At 41.5% G+C, this 20,649-nt stretch overlaps 1 protein-coding gene and 1 pseudogene across 1 annotated transcript in view; one reads left to right on the top strand and one right to left on the bottom strand.

Moving 5' to 3' along the window:
• Positions 1–20,649, bottom strand: part of LOC102127036 (NBPF family member NBPF4) — a 635,890-nt gene that overhangs the window by 289,443 nt on the left and 325,798 nt on the right.
• Positions 12,076–12,174, top strand: LOC123570919 (U6 spliceosomal RNA; annotated as a pseudogene).

Raw genomic sequence — 20,649 nt, 5'->3', positions numbered from 1 at the left:
GAAGCCCAGGAGTGGGAGAACAGAGGATTTAGTGACACTTCATAGATTTCTGGTTGTGGGGTCAACTTAGAGACTGACTCAAAATTGACGTAAATAGGAATAAAGTAATGGCTTTGAGGGGGAATGAGTAAGCTGGTTTAAAGTCTGCAGGGAGCAATATCCTACATAGATGAATAAGACAAACAAGAAATAGTCTTGAATGGAGCAAGAATGTGGGAAACAATTTAGATGGGAAAATGGAGATCAACTAAAGAAATGCAGAGTTTTGAAGTCCACATAGAAGACTTTAGAAGATAGTAATAACTAACATTATCCACCCAGCACTCATCTAAGCTCTTTAGATATATCACTTTATGTCATCTTCACAAGTCTATGAGGTAGGTACTAGTATTATCCCCATTTTACAGATTAGGAAACCAAGGCACAAAACGATGGAGTGCCTTACCCAAAGCCACATAGCAACTAAGTGGTGAAGAGAGTTGAAATTTGAAGCATAAGCTCTATTCTATACTAGCATTCATTTGTCACTAACTGTGCTAGACAGTATGCTGAATCTGGCCCTAGGAGTCTTAAAGAGCTATGTGCAAGAGAAAAAATATTTTTTCTACCCCTTCAATTGTCGACATGTAGATTATTTACTCTGTGAATTGATGGAACACAATCTTTAATCCATGGGGGGTTTTTCGTTTTTTTCGAGATGGAATTTTGCTCTGTTGCCCAGGCTGGAGTGCAGAGGTGCAATCTCAGCTCACTGCAACCTCCGCCTCCGGGGTTCAAGTGATTCTCGTGCCTCAGTTTCCCAAGTAGCTGGAATTACAGGCGGGGGCCACCATGCCCCAATAATTTTTGTATTTTCAGTAGAGACGGGGTTTCGCCATGTTGGCCAGGCTCATCTGGAACTCCTAACCTCAAGATATCCACCTGCCTCAGCCTCCCAAAGTGCTTGGATTACAGGCGTGAGACACTGCGCCCGGCCAACTCTGTTTTTTATACACATTCTTCTCATAAAGTATGTGCATCTATACACTGTAAGTGTGTGTATGTTGTGGTATTTATATAATCAAATACAATTTACCACCATTCTTCAAGATCGCAAGATCCTGCTTCATTCTAATCTCTAGTTTTTAGCATGGTTTCCATTAGCTATTCCTGAGAGGAAATTCACAGTCCTTGCATTTTACAGATGGTGAAAGTGGTTTAGAGGAGGTCAATGGCTTAAGCAAGGTCACAGATCAAGTTTTAGCAACATTTGGCTTAAATCGGGATCAATAACCTCTGACTGTCCAGCCTGATCCTTACAGGGTCTGCCTGTCCTGGGGCCTGGGCCACATTCCAAATTGGGTCATCTGGTGCATGCTGCCTGTCTGAAATTCCCCTTGTGGTTTTGCTCACATCTGGTGTTTTTCACTTCTCTTTCTAAACACGTGCTTTGATCCTATTGCTGCTACAGCAGAAAGATGTCCATGGTTCCAAGGAGCATAGCTAATTTAGTGAGAGGTGAAAGATACTCCTCTCAACAGGACTTCTAAAAATAAACAGTATTATAGCCTCACAATGTCATGCTTGAAGCACTTCCCAGAAAACCCCCAATGTAGTAACTTCTACAGTATCTCTCTACAGCCCCAAAACCTCTAACATGCCTGGACTTCTAGCCCCTCTTCTCAAATCCTCAACAGGTTTGAAGTCTTCCTCATGTTGTTCTTCCTTTTAGTCACTCTTGGAGTAGACTGCAAGCGTGACAAATGGTTAAACGCCTTCCATAAGAGCTCTGTAGTCGTGTTTCTCCATCAGTTCACACACACTAAGCTGGAAGCTACGTATATTTACTTCCATAAAACCTTATCTACAAGCTTTCCTGTTTTATTTGTTTTAGCAAACTTTGTTCCTCATTCTGCCCCTATTTTATTTTAGTAAGTCTGTTTCTTAATTATAAAAGTATTTTCTTCTTACCTTAAAAATTTTAGGTAAATAGAGAAGAATAAAAAAAAAAAAAAAAAAAAAAAAAAAAAAAAAAACACAATCCCAGCACTTTACCATAGCCATTATTCATTTTTTGTTTTGTTTTCTTCCAGTTTTATTTTCCCTGTATGTGTGTATGTCTTTTTGTTTGTCTATTTGCTCAGTCTTTTTTTACATAGAATCATAATTTACATGCAATTTTTGTGTCCCCTTCTTTCACTATTTAATAGTATAAATGTTTCCCATGTTGCTATGTAATCTTGCAGATAAAAAATTAGGAATGAAAAGAGATACAGATTTTGACAAAGTAAATGGGGAAAGGGCTTCAATGACCTCCCATGAAGCAACAGACTGTGAATATCATTTGTGGGACCCAATTCTTCTCTGAGTTGCTGGGATTTGGAATTAAGATAAAGAAGACATAAGTGAGTAGAAAGAGGCAAAACAGCCCAATGTTTTTGGAGACGAAAGATTAATATGAAGTCACAAATGGCTAAATTCAAGATTCAAGATAACTAACCTGCCCTATTAAGTAAGTCAGAGTCAAGGCTACCTAAACAGTCCCAGAAAAGGACAACTTATCACAGATATGGCCAGAAGGAGGGATGTTTGGGTAACACTCCTCCTGGGGAAAGAACATCTTCCCAGGGGCTGTGGAAAATGATAATAAGCTACATTGTCCACTCCCATTTCTAGAGGGGTTTCAGAGAAGAATTGAAGAGGCAAGGCATTCTTCCTGTAGGAAGGGATTGTTGGGCTTTGTGGCTATGTCTTCTAATCTCTCTCAGTCCCTTTTTCCTTTTCAGTTGCCCCATTGGACCCCACCCCAAACTAAGAAATGTTACCCCAAATGGGTTAAGTTGTCCTTACCTAGCCAACATTCTTCAATCAAACTTTTCCCTCTCTTGCCTTTCTTTGCTGACCTTCCCAAAACCAAGACATCGAGCTAGCTCCCCTGTGCCATCTCATCTCTGCACATCCACCCCTACCACACAGGGAGGCCAGTGCTGAGCAGCATCTGCATGCCTGCTTAGCAGCAACAGTGAAGCCCGATGATGAGTAGAGAGAGGTACAGAGGTCTGTCCAGGTTTACTCCTTTGGAGCTGCTCTCCCTATTCCAGGAAAACCCACTGAACTGTTATTTGTGTCAGGCACTCTCATCCTCACAACAGTGCTGGAAGATTGGTATAGCTATTCTCCAATTACAGATGAGGAAACTAAGCTCTGGGGATCTGTCTGTGTCAGAGGTCCCCAAACCCTGGGGCATGGACAGGCACCAGTCTGTGGCCTGTTAAGAATAGGCCGCATACCCCCTTGAACCCCGCCTCCTGGGCAGATCAGTGGAAACATTAGATTCTCATAGGAGCGCAAACCCTATTGTGAACTGCACATGCTAGAGTTCTATGATGCATGCTCCTTATGAGAATCTAATGCCTGATGATCTGCAGTGGAACAGTTTCATCCTGAAACCATCCCCACTGCTGCCCCCCGGTGGAAAAAACTGTCTTCCACAAAACATATCCCTGGTACCAAAAAGGTTGGGGACCGCTGGTCTATGTAATGCATAATATTGTAGAGAGGTAAGAAAACTGAGAAAATACCCAAAGGTGCAGAGAAAAGTACAAAGCAAAATTACTCAGCATCCATTATCCCCAAAGAAGTATTGATAACTTTTAAAATATATTGCCTTTCATTGTTTCTATGTGTTCATCTATGTGTATGTGTATGTGTATGTGTATGTGTATGTGTATGTGTATGTGTATGTGTGTATGTAAGATGATAACCTGTAATACATGAGTTTATTTTGCTTTACAAGATCAGGATTCTGTTATTTCTATGAGCTTGCTAGTACTTCCATAACAAGGTACCACAATTGAGTGGCTTAAATAACAGCAATTTGCTGTCTCACAGGTCTGGAGGCTAGAAGTCTGAGATCAAGGGGTTGGCACGTGGGTTCTTTGTGAGGACTGTGAGAAAGAATATGTCCCAGGCCTCTCTCCTGCCTTCTGCTGTTTTGCTGGAAGTCTTTGGTATTTCTTGGCTTCTGCTGCATCACCCCAATCTCTGCTTTCCGCTGCATCACCCCATCTCTGCCTTCCTCTCCACATGGCATGTATCCTTGGTGCGTGTCCACCTCTCCACGTGGCAGTATCCTCCGTGCGTGCCCGCCTCTCCACATGGCAGTATCCTCGGTGCGTGTCCACCTCTCCACGTGGCAGTATCCTCGGTGCGTGTCCGCCTCTCCACGTGGCAGTATCCTCGGTGCGTGTCCGCCTCTCCACGTGGCAGTATCCTCGGTGCGTGTCCGCCTCTCCACGTGGCAGTATCCTCGGTGCGTGTCCGCCTCTCCACGTGGCAGTATCCTCGGTGCGTGTCCGCCTCTCCACGTGGCAGTATCCTCGGTGCGTGTCCGCCTCTCCACGTGGCAGTATCCTCGGTGCGTGTCCGCCTCTCCACGTGGCAGTATCCTCGGTGCGTGTCCGCCTCTCCACGTGGCAGTATCCTCGGTGCGTGTCCGCCTCTCCACGTGGCAGTATCCTCGGTGCGTGTCCGCCTCTCCACGTGGCAGTATCCTCGGTGCGTGTCCGCCTCTCCACGTGGCAGTATCCTCGGTGCGTGTCCGCCTCTCCACGTGGCAGTATCCTCGGTGCGTGTCCGCCTCTCCATATGGCAGTATCCTTGGTACATGTCTGCCTCTCCACATGGCATTCTTTTTATAAGGAAATAGTCATTTTGAATTAAGGGTTCCTCCTACTTCATTATGACCTCATCTTAACTTGATTGATTACATCTACAACCTTATCTCCAAATAAGGTCACCTTCTGAGGTAACGGGGGTTAGGACTCCAACATATCAATTTTGGGAGGACACAATTCAACCCATAACAACTATTTGTACAATATTGTCTCTTATTTTTTTTCTACTTACCATTCTATGTGGACATTTTTGTCAGGGGAAAGGACTGGCACATGCAAATGTGGGCAGGGAGAGAAGGCCCGAGGGGAGTAGCACAGTGGGGAGCAACCCACAGCCTTGGGGAAGGCACGGCAGGAGAAGAGCATGGAGAAGGAGGCAGAGGAGCTGTCAGAGCATTGACCATCACCGTGGTTTTCCTCATTCACAGGCTTCCTGAGGGATCCTCAGAAACATGTGTTAGAAAAGAAAAGCTTCCAGGTCTGTCCAGTGTCCTCCATGACCACAGTTTCCCACCCACGTACCATTATCTGGCTTGGAATGGATCCTGGAAGGACTCAAGAGAAACCATAGAAACAGACAACAGGAAGTAAGTGTGAGGGAAGCTTTGGACGGTGAAAGTATTAGATTTGTCAACTGGGAAGCGGTATAGTAATTAAGCCCTACATAGAGTCAAACAAATGTTTCAAATCCTACCTCTGACACTCATTTTAAAAATATTTTATTTTTTATATTAGTTTTAGATTCACAGCAAAATTGAGCAAAAAGAATAGAAATTTCTCATATACTCCCTGTCCCCATCCATGCACAGGCCCTCTCCATTATCAACATCCCCACACAGAGTGGTACATTTGTTACAGCTGATGAACCTACATCAACATATCATTATCATCCAAGTCCATAGTGTACATTAGGGTTCACTCTTGGTGTCGTACACTCTGTGGGCTTGGACAAATGTATGACACATATCCACTATTATATATCATACAGAGTATTTTCATTCCTTAAATATCCTCTGCACTCTGCCTATTCATCTCTCCCTTCTTCCAACCCCCAGCAACTATTGACCTTTCTACTGTCTCTATATTTCTGCCATTTCCAGAATGTCACATAGTTGGAATCATACAGTATGAAGGCTTTTCAGATTGGCTTCTTTAACTTAGCAATATGCAGTTAAGATTCCTCTACATCTTTTCATGTCGTGAGAGCTACACTTATTTTTCTGTGAGATTTTGGGCATATTGGTCAGTCTCTATAAGCTTTCATTTCTTCATCTGATAGTAGTACCTATGCATAGGGTTGTTGTAAGAATAAAAATGAGGTGATATATGTAAAGTACTTACTGTAGCACCCAACAGGTAGAAGTACTTACTGTAGCGCCTGGCTCTTTGTTCACTCATTTATTCAACCAATATTTGTCATCTGCTGCTTTAAGGTCTGTGTTGAATGCTAAGGATACAGTGTTAAACAAAACTGACAAGGTTCCTGTCCTCATGGAAATTACACTCTGGAGAGAAAGGTAGAGATTTAAGCAAATAAATACATAATTAGTCTTCCATTTTAAGCCATATGATAATTTGATAAAAAACTATTTCTAAAATAGAAAAAAACAGGGAAACAGATTTAATTTGGAGGGGTGGGGATGGGATGCACTTAGGGATAGCCACTCTGAGGAAGCAATATGAAGCTGAGACCTGAAAGTTAATATGGAAATAGCCAGATGAAGCACTTTGGGGGTGGGGGGAAGTGGGGGAGAGTGTCCCAGGTAGAGAGAGTAGGTCCTAAGGTAATAAAGAACTCGTTGGCCCATTAGAGGAACTGAAACATCAGTGTAACTGGAGTGAAATGAACAAGGGGGAACAGGGTGCATATGAGATTGGAGACATAGGCAGATCCCAGATCTTGCAGGGAGTCATGGGATCTCATTGGATGCCTATTCTTAAGAGAATGAGGGGGACAGAAGAGCCAAAGGAAGAATAACAAAGGAGGAAGGAAAACCAAAAGAGAGGAAAAACACAGAATAAGGGGGCTAGAGGGTGGGTGGGTGAGAGAGACAGAGAGAAGAGAGACAGAGCAACAGAGAGAGAGACACAGTGAGACATTTTGAAAGTCAAAAACAGAGAGGTTGAGGAGGATGAGGGCTAAGCAGGACCGAAATTTGGCAAGTAAGAAGTCCTTTGAGACCTCTGAGACAGTAGGTTCAGTGCAATGGTCAAAGTGAAAGCTAGATTACAAGGAGTTAAGAAGTAGTATGTGGTGAGGAAGTAAAGGAAGAGAAGGAAGTTAGCATTTATTTTTTTTAGAAGTATTATGATGAAGGAAAAGAGAAAGTTTGGGTGATAGTTTAAGTGAGAATTTCTTCTTTATTTTTATTTTAGATTGAAACTTTTTGAAGGATCTAGTAGGTAAAGATTGAAGGTAGGAAGAGAAAGGAGAACTGATTCTGCCTTCAGGAGGCCTCATTCCTATAGTTATTTTGCCTGCAATCAGAAAGTAACAAACTCTGGGCATCATGATCGGGCCAGAGACCTAAAGAATGTGCAATTTCTCTCTCTCTCTCTCTCTCTCTCTCTCTCTCTCTTTGAGACGGAGTCTCGCTCTGTCGCCGGAGTGCAGTGGTGGGATCTCGGCTCACTGCAAGCTCCGCCTCCCGGGTTCACGCCATTCTCCTGCCTCAGCCTCCCGAGTAGCTGGGACTACAGGCGCCCGCCACCACGCCCAGCTAATTTTTTGTATTTTTAGTAGAGACGGGGTTTCACCATGGTCTCGATCTCCTGACCTTGTGATCCGCCCACCTCGGCCTCCCAAAGTGCTGGGATTACAGGCGTGAGCCACCACGCCCAGCCACAATGTGCAATTTCAATCATAGATATGGTTAATTAAAAGACTGTACAACGTACGCCCATGGTTTTTAAAATTAAAACTATAAATCAAAATAGTAACATTTTTAATTTCTGTATTTTAAAACAACTGGCATTTAAAGAATTTAAAGAAATTCATATTAGACATAATTAAGAATGCATTCTGCTTACACTCAATTGCTGTTACTAGCTCCCTTAATATAATCCTGGTTTCATTTTTGCATTTGAAAGAACCCTTTCTTTGTACTTATCCTGGACTATTTATTTGGGCCAAAACCCTCTTAGGGTAGCCCCAGATTTCAGTTCAGTTTGGCATTAATGGCTCTTTCAAAGGAATTTAAGTTTTAATTTCCCAGTTGCTCATAGCTTTTCTTCTGCCTCAAGAAGATTGAAAAGACATTGACCCTGCTGGGCTGATGGACTCATGGAACAAGCAAGTTTCATTTTGCCTGCCCAGTTTCCTTATCAGCTAGGAATGATGCGCATTTTCCATCTCACCTCCTCCCTTTTTCATACAGCAAAGGAAAAATGCTTACTGAGTTTTATTTAGTTTTTTTAAACATCAAAGTTAAATATGCACATAGTTTAAAGAATCAAATACTTCTAAATTACTAATTACAAGAAATAGCATTCCCCCACTCCACCCCTTCATTTCCCACTCCTCAGAGGAAATCACTTTCAATGCTTTCACTAAATCTTTTTTTAGGGGGAGGAGAGAAATCATTGTATCTCTAAATAGCTACTTCTTAGTTTTCTCTATTGACTTTCCACTGTGGAAGATGGGGATTCAGTTTTCGCCTCTTCCTATACTGCATGGGCTTATATCTCTATGTCATTATTAAACTGACACTCAGTGTTTATATTACTATGATCAAATAAATACTATTCACACCTGTGTTGTGTAATAAATTATGATCACTTTCTTCAAAACGGTTTTGCTTTCTCTGGGGTTAATAATGGTCTCATTTTTCATCTGCCTAGTTTTTCTGTGCATATGTCACTAATTTAATCCATACTCCTCTCTAGCTGTTTAAGTCTCCTCTCATTATGTCCGAACAAACTTGGTATTCCATCAATTTTATCTGGAAGCGAGCTCTTCCAGACCTACCGATCTGCTCCTCTCTGAGCTGACTGACCTCTAGGCCTGCTGTACATCTGTCATCTTGGGACTTCCCTTCACCCACATCCTGGGGACTCTCTTCACCTCTGTGTTGAGTGCTCTGGTTCCTGAATTCCACCTCTTCCTCTTTCTTGACTCACAGCACTGTTTTGGTGGAGCACATTCTTCAGTAGTTTCCTAAGAGAGAGTGCAGGGAAGATATAACATTTGCCATCAGTGCCCTGCCCGAATTCTCTTGGCACTTAACATCCAGGCCTTCAAAATTGCCAGCATGTATGTCTCTTTGCCTGAGGGCTTAGAAAAAGCTACTGAAAGTTTGCTCAGGAAGTGTTGGGGAATTAACCCCCTTTTCCCTGGGAGAGCCCCTTAACCAACGACTGATGAGAGTTAGTAGATAAATATCCCAGCTTGCTCAACCATGAGGGGGTTTAACCCTGAAGCATGCTTTCAACACAGGCCTCCCAGACTTCCCCGATGGAGTCAAGTTCCACTTGTCCACAGTAACTTGCTAGATATATTAACTTCCGTAGGATCCTTTTCTCATTACTTTACTCCCCTACAGATGTTTCCTGGGGTCATCTCCCAAATAAATTAATTTTGCTCTTATATTTTTTATTTTCCATCTGTTATCTTTCTGCTTTCCTCTCTACTTTCCAAACCTAGTAAGCTTTTTTATATTTTTGCTATCGTATTTGAATTTCTAAGTTTTTTGTTGTTGTTGTTCTCTAAATGTTCCTTTTAAAAAATAGCATTCTGGGCCGGGCGCGGTGGCTCACGCCTGTAATCCCAGCACTTTGGGACGCCGAGGCGGGCGGATCACAAGGTCAGGAGATCGAGACCACAGTGAAACCCCGTCTCTACTAAAAATACAAAAAATTAGCCGGGCACGGTGGCGGGCGCCTGTAGTCCCAGCTACTTGGGAGGCTGAGGCAGGAGAATGGCGTGAACCCGGGAGGCAGAGCTTGCAGTGTGCCGAGATTGCGTCTCTGCCCTCCAGTCTAGGCGACAGAGCGAGATTCCGCCTCAAAAAAAAAAAAAAAAAAAAAAATAGCATTCTGTTCTTATTTCATATATGCACTAGTTCCCTTATTTCTCGGGAGATATTATTAATACTTCTTGTTTTCTTTTTCTTTCACAGATGCTCTCATTTCTGCGTTATCTTTAGAGCATTTCTCTCCAGTGTGTCAGAGTTTCGGAGAAGGCTTTCCTAATATTCAGGCTGGATGTCAGGGTTCCCTAAGTAAGAGAAGACGGCAGAAGGCAATGTGTATAATCTCCTGTTTTTTCCCAGCGTGTTGTCCTTTCACACAATAGTGCCTTGTCCCTTCTCTGTCTTACTCTCCCACCAGAAAAACCTCCATTCTTGGACATTGTGGGGAAGGGGCAATCCATCTAACAGCAAGAGGAAGAGGGGGCCTGGGGCTCTCATTGTTTCCTGAACTGATTTTCAATTCAACTTACTGTTTTTAGCCACAACTTCATCCTTGTTTCCAAAAGTACCTGGTGCCACCAATTGCTGAGCATTTGGAGGATTCTGAAATGTAAAGTGAGTTGCTTTACCTTTTCTCATCTTCAGGCTTAGGATTCAGCTTTCTCAGGTCTCTTGATGCAGTTACCATTCATTCATCTATGTTCTAGCTTTTATTTGTTTATTTGTTTATATTTTATTTTATTTTATTTTTGAGACACAGTCTCACTCTGTCACCCAGGCTGGAGTACAGTGGCGCAGTCTCGGCTAACTGCAACCCCTACCCCCGACCTTCCCAGTTCAAGTGATTCTCCTGCCTCAGCCTCCCAAGTAGATGAGACTACAGGCACCCGCCACCATACCCGGCTAATTTTTGTATTTTTAGTAGAGATGGGTTTTTACCATGTTGGCCAGGCTGGTCTTGAACTCCTGACCTCAAATGATCCACCTGCCTCAGCCTCCCAAAGTGCTGGGATTACAGGCGTGAGCCACTGTGCCTGGCCTTATGTTCCAGCTTTTAAAATTATCTTTCTTACTCTTGTCCTTTTTATAGTCTTTTGTCCTTGTAGGTTTTTCCTTTAAAAAAAGTTTACCAAAATTCTTACTTGCTTACATACACATAAAGAAACTCTGGAAACACGCATAAGAAAGTATAACAGTCCTTATTTCTGGACCGGGAGAAAGTGGGAACTGAGCTGATGGGAGACATAGATGAGGGAAACGTTTCAGGCTGTGCCTCTTTGTATTTTTCTGGTTTTAAAACCATGTGAATGTATCACTTAATCAAAACATTAAATTTTGGTTGAGTTCTAGGAGGGAGTGGAGCATGTGTTTAATCTGCTGTCTTTAACCAGAAGTCTCAGTGTTGTTTCTCTAAATTAGCAGCTTCAATGTTGAAACCATGAGAAGCTACCCAGCCAAAAGCCATTCCAAACAAATCTAGAGCCATAAGCAAAAATATAGACAAATTTGGCTTTGTGAAAATTAAAGATTTATGCAAAGCAAAAACCAAAAATCAAATAAAAGTTTAAAAGGTCAGAAAACCAAAAACAAATTGGGAAAAAAATTTGCAACAAGTATGACAATTTACTTCATTAAAGTAAATTTACATAATTTACTTTAAAATATGGAATTTTGACCAGGTGTGGTGGCTTACACTTGTAATCCTAGCACTTTAAAAGGCTGAGGCAGGGCTGGGTGCTGTGGCTCATGCCTGTAATCCCAGCACTTTGGGGGAGCTGAGGCAGGCAGATCACTTGAGGTCAGGAGTTCAAGACCAGTCTGGCCAACATGGTGAAACCCTGTCTCTATGAAAAATACAAAACAATTAGCCAGAAGTGGTAACACGTGCCTGTAATCCCAGCTACTCGGGAGACTGAGGCAGGAGAATTGCTTGAGCCTGGAAGACGGAGGTTGCAGTGATTTGAGATCACGCCACTGCACTCCAGCCCAGGCGACAGAGTGAGACTTCGTCTCAAAAAAAAAGGCTGAGGCAGGAGGATGCCAGACTGCAACTCCAGTCTGGGTGACAAAGCAAGAACCTACTTCAGAAAAAAAAAAAAAAGATGAAGTTTTTACAAAGCAGTTAAACACAGATAAAAATCCAATAGAAAACAACAGGCAAAGGACATGAATAGACTACACAAGTGAATACATACAAATGGCTTTTAAATACACGAAAAACGTTCAACCTCACTCATAAATTAAAGAATGAAAATCAGAACAATGAGAAAATCAGTTTTTACCTATTAGAACAGCAAAATTATAAAATCTGATAATATACATTGGTGAGGTAAAGATTTGGTGAGACGAGGAGTCTAAAATATTTTTAGCAGGATTAAAACTTGTTACTAAATTTGCAGTGCATTTTGGTGCTATCTATCAAAGTTTTAAAGTTACATTTACCTTTTGACGCTGCAACTTCACTATCAGACAGGTATCTGCTTGCACTGGACATTAAGACATATTTACTTGCTCACTTCAGCTACACATATGCTAAAATTGGAAGGATACAGAGAAGATTGTCATGGCCCCTGCACAAGGATGACATGCATGAAGCATTCCATATATTTTTTAAAATACATATTTACAACGATATTCATTGCAGTATTATTTGTAGCCACAAAAACTGTAAGCAATCCAACTGCTTATAGGAGGAAACTGGCTACATAAATTATAGTATATTCATTCAGAGGGATACTAAGCAGCCAATAAAAAGAATGAGGCAGGTCAGGCACAGTCACTCACACTTGTAATCCCAGCACTTTGGGAGACCGAGATGGGAGGATCAATTGAGGCCAGGAGTTTGAGACCAGCCTGGGCAACATGGCAAGGCCTGACTCTACAAAAAATAAAAAATTAGTGGGGAGTGGTGGCACGTACCTGTTGTCCCAGCTACTTGGGAGACTGAAGCAGGAGGATCCTCTGAGCTCAGGAGTTAGAGGTTGCAGTGAGCTACAATCACACCACAACACTCCAGCCTGGGAGACAGAGCAAGACCCTGCCTCTAAAAATAAAAATAATAAAAAGAATGAGGCAGCTTTATATTTATGGAATTATCTCTAACATGTAGTCTTAAGGTTACAAGCAAAGTATGGAACAGTGTATATGCAGTGATCCTATTTGAGTGATTTTTAGTAACTTTTCTTCAATACATAGATGGCTTGTGTACATACAAGATATCTCTGGAGGAATACAGAAGAAACAAATCGTTATGACTGCCTCTAGAGAAGAAACTGGGAAAATAAGGGATCAACAAAGGGAAGGGAGGAGAGTTTTTTTCCCTTAAAAACGTATGTGTGTGTGTATATATATAATCTCCAAGTGCATGATTTAAAAAAAATAACAGGTGCATTAGTAAACGTTTTTGGTCACAAGCAATAGAAACAATCTGTAGTTAATCTAAGCAGTAAATGAATTTATTTAAAAATATTAGGTAGTTCACAGGCTCTCCAGGAGGACTAGAAACCCAGGTTTAGAGGCTACATAGCCAGAAGCAACACCTAAAATTGTACCGCAGAACAATATCATGAAGTCATCAATGCCCCCACTGCATGGAAACCACTGCTCAGTGAATGCCCCAAGCCTGGATGCTGGTCCCTGCTGCTAGAACCACCAGAACAACCACCGCTGTAGCATCTGGAAAATGAATGTTGTTATTACAACTAATGCCACTTCCTGCTGCAGAACAGATTCAGCAGTCTTTGCTATTTGAGGTCACTAGCTCCTGAGTCAAAATGCAATGCAGATCCTTATGCCTATGCATACCTGTAAGGGAAGCTGGAAAATAAGTATCTGACATTTTCCGCTTCTCAAGTAAAAGGTTGTCCTCTGTATCCCATCAGGGCCTATAAAGTGATGAATGCTTCAAATATAGAGCATTTAGATAACAGAGGTGGAGAGAGAGAGAGAGAGGAAAATAAGGAAGGAAGAAGGAGTTTCACATCAGTTTTCACTTTGCTTTGGGGGAAAGTATCCTGGCTGCCACAGGACATACTCACTTTCCTGTGTCTTTTTCATGTCCTGTTGTTAAGAATCACAGGACTTCAGAGTAGAAAGTTCCCAATAGAGGATTTAGTTCAAAAGAATTGTTTTCTAGTCGAGAAAACCAAACTCGGGTAAAGTTTGGGAAAACTCAGGTTGCCCAAGATTACTCAATAAGAGTTTCTGATTATGTGATTAGGGTCTCCCAGTCCAGGGCCCTATCCTCCATAGAATGTTCGGGTATTATTAGTACTTCAGCCAAGGCTCTAATGCAGTATCAAGATGCAGATTTGCTTCTGGTAGGGCCTCTTGAAGAAACTGGTGCTACTTATTACAAATATTATTAAACATTTGTATAGGACTTTAATATTTATTTTTTAAAATTTTTATTTTTAAATAGTAAAATAGTTTATTTTTAAAAAAACAACAAAAATACAGGAGAATTTAAAGTAAATGGTAAAATTCATACCTTCATCTTGCTTTCCTATTCCCTAGGAATAATCACCGTTGAAGGTATGCTGAGTATCTTTCAGTTCTTTTTCTATGTGTATGCACATACATCTGTATGTATTTATAGACATATGCATACCACATATATAATCTTTCGTATCTTGCTTTCCCACTCTACATGCATTATGGACATAACTGATACTTGAAGTGGATTCATGCCAGTAAGTTATTGCTAGGTTGGGAAGCACCACATGGAGACACGGTGCCTGAGGAGAGGATGTCACAAACCATGAAAGGCTTGGTGGTAAGGTGATATTTTTGGTCCAGTGAGCTTCATGGTGTCACTTGAAGTATACATTGCCTCAGGAAGAAAACATGGGTTGCTTCAAAGCATGAAGGAACCTCCAGAATCATCTAGCTCAACCTCGTTTGTAGGTGAGGAACTATTTTTCTGGGAGTGGGGGTGATTAGGGACCTTGCCCAAGATCACCCAACCAGGACAGTGACAGAGTTGGGACTTCTTTCTTTCTCCAAGACCCTGGCTCGTTGCATTGTGTTGCATTGCTTTCTGCAAGTTTCAGAGGAGCGGGAGGGCAATTGTTAGTTTGAAAATACACATATGCTCAGATTACATCTGATTTCTCAGACTGTAGTGCTGGGGCTCCCAGCCTGACTTTGTGTCCATGAGTTCTTCCATGAAGTTTCACATTTAGCTTTTCTTTTGCCCACTATATGCCTTATTGACTACCATTAACCATCTCCTTGGGGACTATGAATCTTGTATTTTTCAGTCTTTTTATGGCAATTTGCACTCTTTACTAACACAGCTTTATTATTTGTTCAGGTCTTGGGAGAATATTGAATAAGACATAATATTATATCAGATGGATGACAAAAGGAGAGGAAAAACAAGAAAGACAATCAAGTTTACATAGATGCCAAATTCATTTAATCAGGGAAGAGTCATTTAGTGCTAGGTAATGAGGGAGGGGTAGAATACACATTAGAAAAACACACAGCTTCTGCCTGTAGGAGGTTACTTTCCAGAACAGTTACCTCTAGTCTCTTTTCTTCATACCCCTCCATCAAAAAAAAAAAAAAAAAAGAAAAGAAATATAAAGAAAAGAAGACCAGCATACATGCCTAATAATTGCATGTTTACTATAAATTATATATGCTCTACTGTGATATTTTAATATTGGTAAAACCTAATTTTCTTAATATTTTAGATTTAAAAATAAATAGAAGCAAGTATTCACATATGTTTTTCTCATACCCCTATGTACCATTTTGAGCCCTTCACTTTGGAGTCCACTGTTTCAACAGGAGAATCAGATGGACACCCAAAATACTAGAACGCTCGAGAGTGTGAAGAGGGCTGTAATATCAGGGTAAGCAAAATATTCTTAGGGCATCAAGGAAGCATTGCCAGAGGAAAGGAAGGCTGAGGATATTCAAGGACTTCCGACCTACTCCGTCCCTGGGACGTACCTGGGCTTGGGCAAGGGATTAGTGCCAGGCTTGATTTCCTTGGCTGGAATCTGCACATGAAGGCTGCACATGAAGAGCCTACCTCACCCCGGAAGCATCCATTTTCTGGCACCTCAAGCGTGTGTGGACTTAATAAATAACATGTCGTTCCATGATGATGTGGACAGACATATTTGACCCATAGCTTAGGGCCACCTCAGTTGTCTACACTCAGTGGTGGGGCAGCAAGTACTGTGGATATGGAGCTGGGAGGCTGAGCTAAATCCTAGCTACCTTACTAACCAATTGTATGGCTCTAGCCCTTAAACTCTCTGAGCTTTAATTTTCTCATCTGTAAAACGGGAATGATAAATGCCTTCCAGGACTATTTACAATTTCTAACATATGTTAAGTTTTTCAATGTGCATTACATGTATCATCTCATGAAATCTTCATGGCAAAATAATGAGGTGGAGTTTTATTGTTCCCCTTTTGCAAATGTGGAAACTAAGTTTTAGAGTAGATAATCTGCTTACAAGTTTACGCAGCTAGAATGTGCAGAGATGGGATTCTGAGACTTGCTGAACTCTGAAGCCAATGTCCTACCCACTCTACTTGGCTGCTGGCCATGAATACACTTCATGAACTCTGAAATACGAACAAGGTACACAGAGTGTAAGATTTAGTCCTTGTCCTCAAGTCTAAATTCAAAATATGTTTATCTACAAAGCATTTTTTGTTTGTTTTTTGGTTGTTTTGTTTTGTTTTTGTTTTTGTTTTTTTGAGATTGAGTCTTGCTCTGTCACCCAGGCTGGAGTGCAGTGGTGTGATCTCAGCTCACTGTAACCTCTGCCTCCCGGGTTCAAGCAATTCTCTGCCTCAGTCTCCTGAGTAGCTGGGATTACAACCACCCGCCACCACACCCAGCTAATTTTTTTTTTTTTTTTTTTTTTTTTGTATTTTTAGTAGAGACAGGATTTCACCATCTTGGCCTGGCTGGTCTTGAACTCTTGACCTCATGATCCACCTGCCTCGACCTCCCAAAGTGCTAGGATTACAGGCATAAGCGACCATGCACAGCCTATCTATAAAGTTGTAAAGTTCAACAAAGTAGGATTTGTTTAGAATGAAAAGGTGGAGAAAGAGAACTTCAATGTTAGTTTCCTTATCTTTAGTCCCTTACAACAGTATATGATTACCTGGAAAGAGCTCTTGGTTAGCAAGAAGAAAACCAGTTCTGTCCCACACTTGCTCTCCACTTTAGGCACTTCATGTAAGCTGTTTACTCATCTATTAGAGGTCCTAATGAATGAGCTCTAGAGGGTCTTCTTGCCTGACAATCCTCAAACTCCATTCTCAAAACTTCCTGCAATCTGGAGTCTCCCTCCCCTCCATGGAGAGGGCGGGACAGAGGCAGGACAGAGGCACGTAGACAGGGAGGCGATCCTCAGGTCAGCTAGGGCTTACTCAAACAAGGTCCTGTGGGGGCAGGGAGAATGGATGGGGACTCAAGCCAGAGCCCTGGTGGGATGGGCCGGTAATTATAAAGAAACATCGCAGAGAAAGTTTCTGTTGTGGTTGTTCCCTTTGTTTACTTTAGGCAGTTCTGTCATTTTTTAACTGACCCTTCCCAGATGAGATAGTCAGTTTTCAGCTGGGTAAAGTCAGGGCCTTGCAACTGATGGGGTATTTGAATCCTCTGTGGCTCAGTTGCTGGAGGGAGGCCAGGGCGGCTGAAACTCCCCCGCCCTTTCAGGGAAGTGAAGCCAGGGCTACAAACTTGCTGACAGTGGCTGGTGGCCTGTAAACCCAAACATCCTCCTCTCCTCCGCCTCGGTGTAGCAATGTGAAAAAAACAAAGCCACGAGCTTTCCAGAGCCGGGGAAGGCTCTAGCCAGATTCCCTTCCAGCTACTCCCTCCTGTGCTTCGGCTCACAGCCACATGGTACGAGGTTATAGTTACAGTTGAAAACTGCTGACGTCTACTTTTTGGTTGTTGTACAAATAATAATTAATAAAACACACACACAAAAGCAGTTTTCTTCATGGCTAAATATTCACGTAGTTGATTCAAACCTAAATACGTGTACTTGCTTTTCTTTTCCTGTTTTCTTAAGTTTGAATAATAGTCGTGTCGTTGTTTAAGAATCAGACAGAAGGAAAACTCATCTGCTTAGTACTTTTCCTAAATTGTCCAGTTCCTTTTGGCCTCTGAATACCAAATACAGTCTTTTATGCGTAAGATTAGAAACATCTGGCCAGCACGCCTGAGTAAGGCTGGGCTGAAGCGGGATGAACCTAGGTGGAATGGCCTGCCTTTCTGAATTATAGAATTTTAAGCGCTGATGGGACTCAAACTTCCTACATTCTACCTCTTCATTGTGCAGATGAGAAAACAGTCCCGAGAGGTTAGGATTTGCTTAATGTCACACAGCCTGTATCAGAGGTGAACTCAGAACCCAGGTCTCCATACTCCTAGTCTGGCACTCTTTTTATATATATATCCATGCTTAGAGAGGACCTGTGTATTAAAATTTTTTCATAAAAGTGCATAATCCCTATCTTTGAAACACCCAATTATTTTGCAGTTCTTTTTTTTTTTTTTTTTTTTGAGACCGAGTCTCGCTCTGTCGCCCAGGCTAGAGTGCAGTGGCCAGATCTCAGCTCACTGCAAGCTCCGCCTCCTGGGTTTACGCCATTCTCCTGGCTCAGCCTCCTGAGTAGCTGGGACTACAGGCGCCCGCCACCTCGCCCGGCTAGTTTTTTTTGTATTTTTTAGTAGAGACGGGGTCTCACCGTGTTAGCCAGGATGGTCTCGATCTCTTGACCTCGTGATCCGCCCGTCTCGGCCTCCCAAAGTGCTGGGATTACAGGCTTGAGCCACCGCGCCCGGCCTATTTTGCAGTTCTTACCCACTGGATATATGTTCTTTAGGAGAATGTTAATGTGCGTAGAACGCCTATTAGGTGTCAGGTTTTTCCCACATCTTCTCATTTAATTTTCACCATTCTGTGAAGGAGGCATTATTCTACCTGTTCCATAGGTGATAAAACGGAGAGGTTAGGTACACTTGCCGAAGTTCACATAACTAGGAAGCAGTGAACTCAGGATTCAAATCCAAATCTCTCTCATCTGCAGTTCCCAGACTGTGCTACACCACATTGCCACAGCCACTGTGCATATCACAGCTTACAGTTACATACTTTCCACTTTTCAAATTATGACCTAATGTTCATAATCACTACTTTTGTGGATGTATTCATTCATTCAGTAAATATTTATTAAGCAGCTACTCTGTGCCAGGAATAGTCAAGACACTGAAGATACAGTAGTGAGGAAAATACATAAATCCTTCCTCTCATAGAGCACAGGTGGCAAGGGGAGGAACAGCCCAGATAAATAAGTCAGGTAAAATGATAAGCGTTGGAAGAATAAAGCGAGGAAGAAGAACAGGATATGCTAGAGGCTGAGGGATGGGAGGAAGATAGTGAGTTTAAATAGGATGGTCAGGAAAAGAAAGTATCATTGGTTGCATTTGAACAAAGATCTGAAGGCAGTGAAGGAACAAACTAATGGATATCTGGGAGAAGATACTCTGAGGCAGACAGAAGGTCAAAAGTCACTGGGGCAGGAGGAGGCCTGGTATATTCAAGAAACAGTTAGCAGAATATGTTCAGAATGGAGTGTACAGGAAGAAAAATATCAGATGAGGTCACAGATGGAAGCCAGATGAGGTAGGGCCCAGGACTAATCAAAGACATTGGCTTTTATACTAAATGAGAAGGAGCCATGGAAACTTTTGAGTAGTGGATGACACATTTAGGTTTTCTCTTTTAAATTTTAAATATATTTTTATTTCAATAACTTTTGGGGTATAAGCGGTGTTTGGTTACAAGGATGAATTGTATAGTGGTGAAGTCTGATATTTTAGTACACCTGTCACCCAAGTAGTATACATTGTACCCAATATGCAGTTTTTTATCCCTCACCTTCCTCCCAACCTTCCCCTGTCTGAATCTCGAATGACCATTATACTACTTTGTAAGCCTTTGTGTACCCATAGCTTAACTCCCACTTATAAGTGAGAACATATGGTATTTGGTTTTCCATTCCTGAGTTATTTCACTTAAAATAATGGCCTCCAGCTCCATCCAAATGTGCAAAAGACATTATTTCATTCCTTTTTATGGCTGAGTAGTATTCCATGGCATATATATACCACATTTCCTTTATCCACTCATTGGTTGATGGGCTCTTAGGTTAGTTGTATACCTTTGCAGTTGTCAATTGTGCTGCGATAAACATACATGTGCAGATGTCTTTTTGATATAATGACTTATTTTCCTTTGGGTAGATACCCAATAGTGGGATTGCTACTTTTAGTTCCTTGATAAATCGTCATACTATTTTCCATACATGTTATATTAATTTTACATTCCCACTAACAGTGTATAAGTGTTCTCTTTTCACCACATCTGTGACAACATCTGTTGCTTTTTGGATTTTTAATAACGGCCATTCTGGTTGGGGTAAAGTGGTATCTCATTGTGGTTTTGATTTGCATTTCCCTGATGATCAGTGATGTTGAACTTTTTTTCATGTTTGTTGGTCATTTGTGTATCTTCTTTTGAGAAGCATTTATTTATGTAAATTGCCCACTTTTTAATGGAATTATTTGTTTTGTTTTGTTTTTTTCCTGCTAATTTGTTTGAGCTCCTTGTAGATTCTGGATATTAGTCCTTTCTTGGATGGATAGCTTGCAAATATCTTCTCCGATTCTGTGGGTTTTCTATTTACTCTGATGATTATATATTTTACTGCACAAAAACCTTTTAGTTTAGTCAGGTTCCATTTATTTATTTTAATTTTTGTTGCACTTGCTTTTGGAGTCTTAGTCATAATTTTTTTGCCTAAACCAATGTCCAGAAGAATTTTTTCTATGTTTTCTTCTAGAATTTTTATGGTTTCAGGTCTTATATTTAAGTCTTTATTCCATCTTAGGTTGATTTTTGTATGTGGTGAGAGAAATGGATCCAGTTTCATTCTCCTATCCAGTGGCCATCCAGTTTTCACAGAACCATTTATTAAATAGGGTGTCCTTCCCCCAATTTATGTTTTTGTATGCTTTGTTGAAGATCAGTTGG

Source organism: Macaca fascicularis, chromosome 1 (assembly GCF_037993035.2).
Source record: "Macaca fascicularis isolate 582-1 chromosome 1, T2T-MFA8v1.1".
In the NCBI taxonomy this organism is placed as follows: Eukaryota; Metazoa; Chordata; class Mammalia; order Primates; family Cercopithecidae; genus Macaca; species Macaca fascicularis.
The sequence above is the reverse complement of the archived record's forward strand: the minus strand, read 5'-3'. Positions and strand labels throughout refer to the sequence as shown.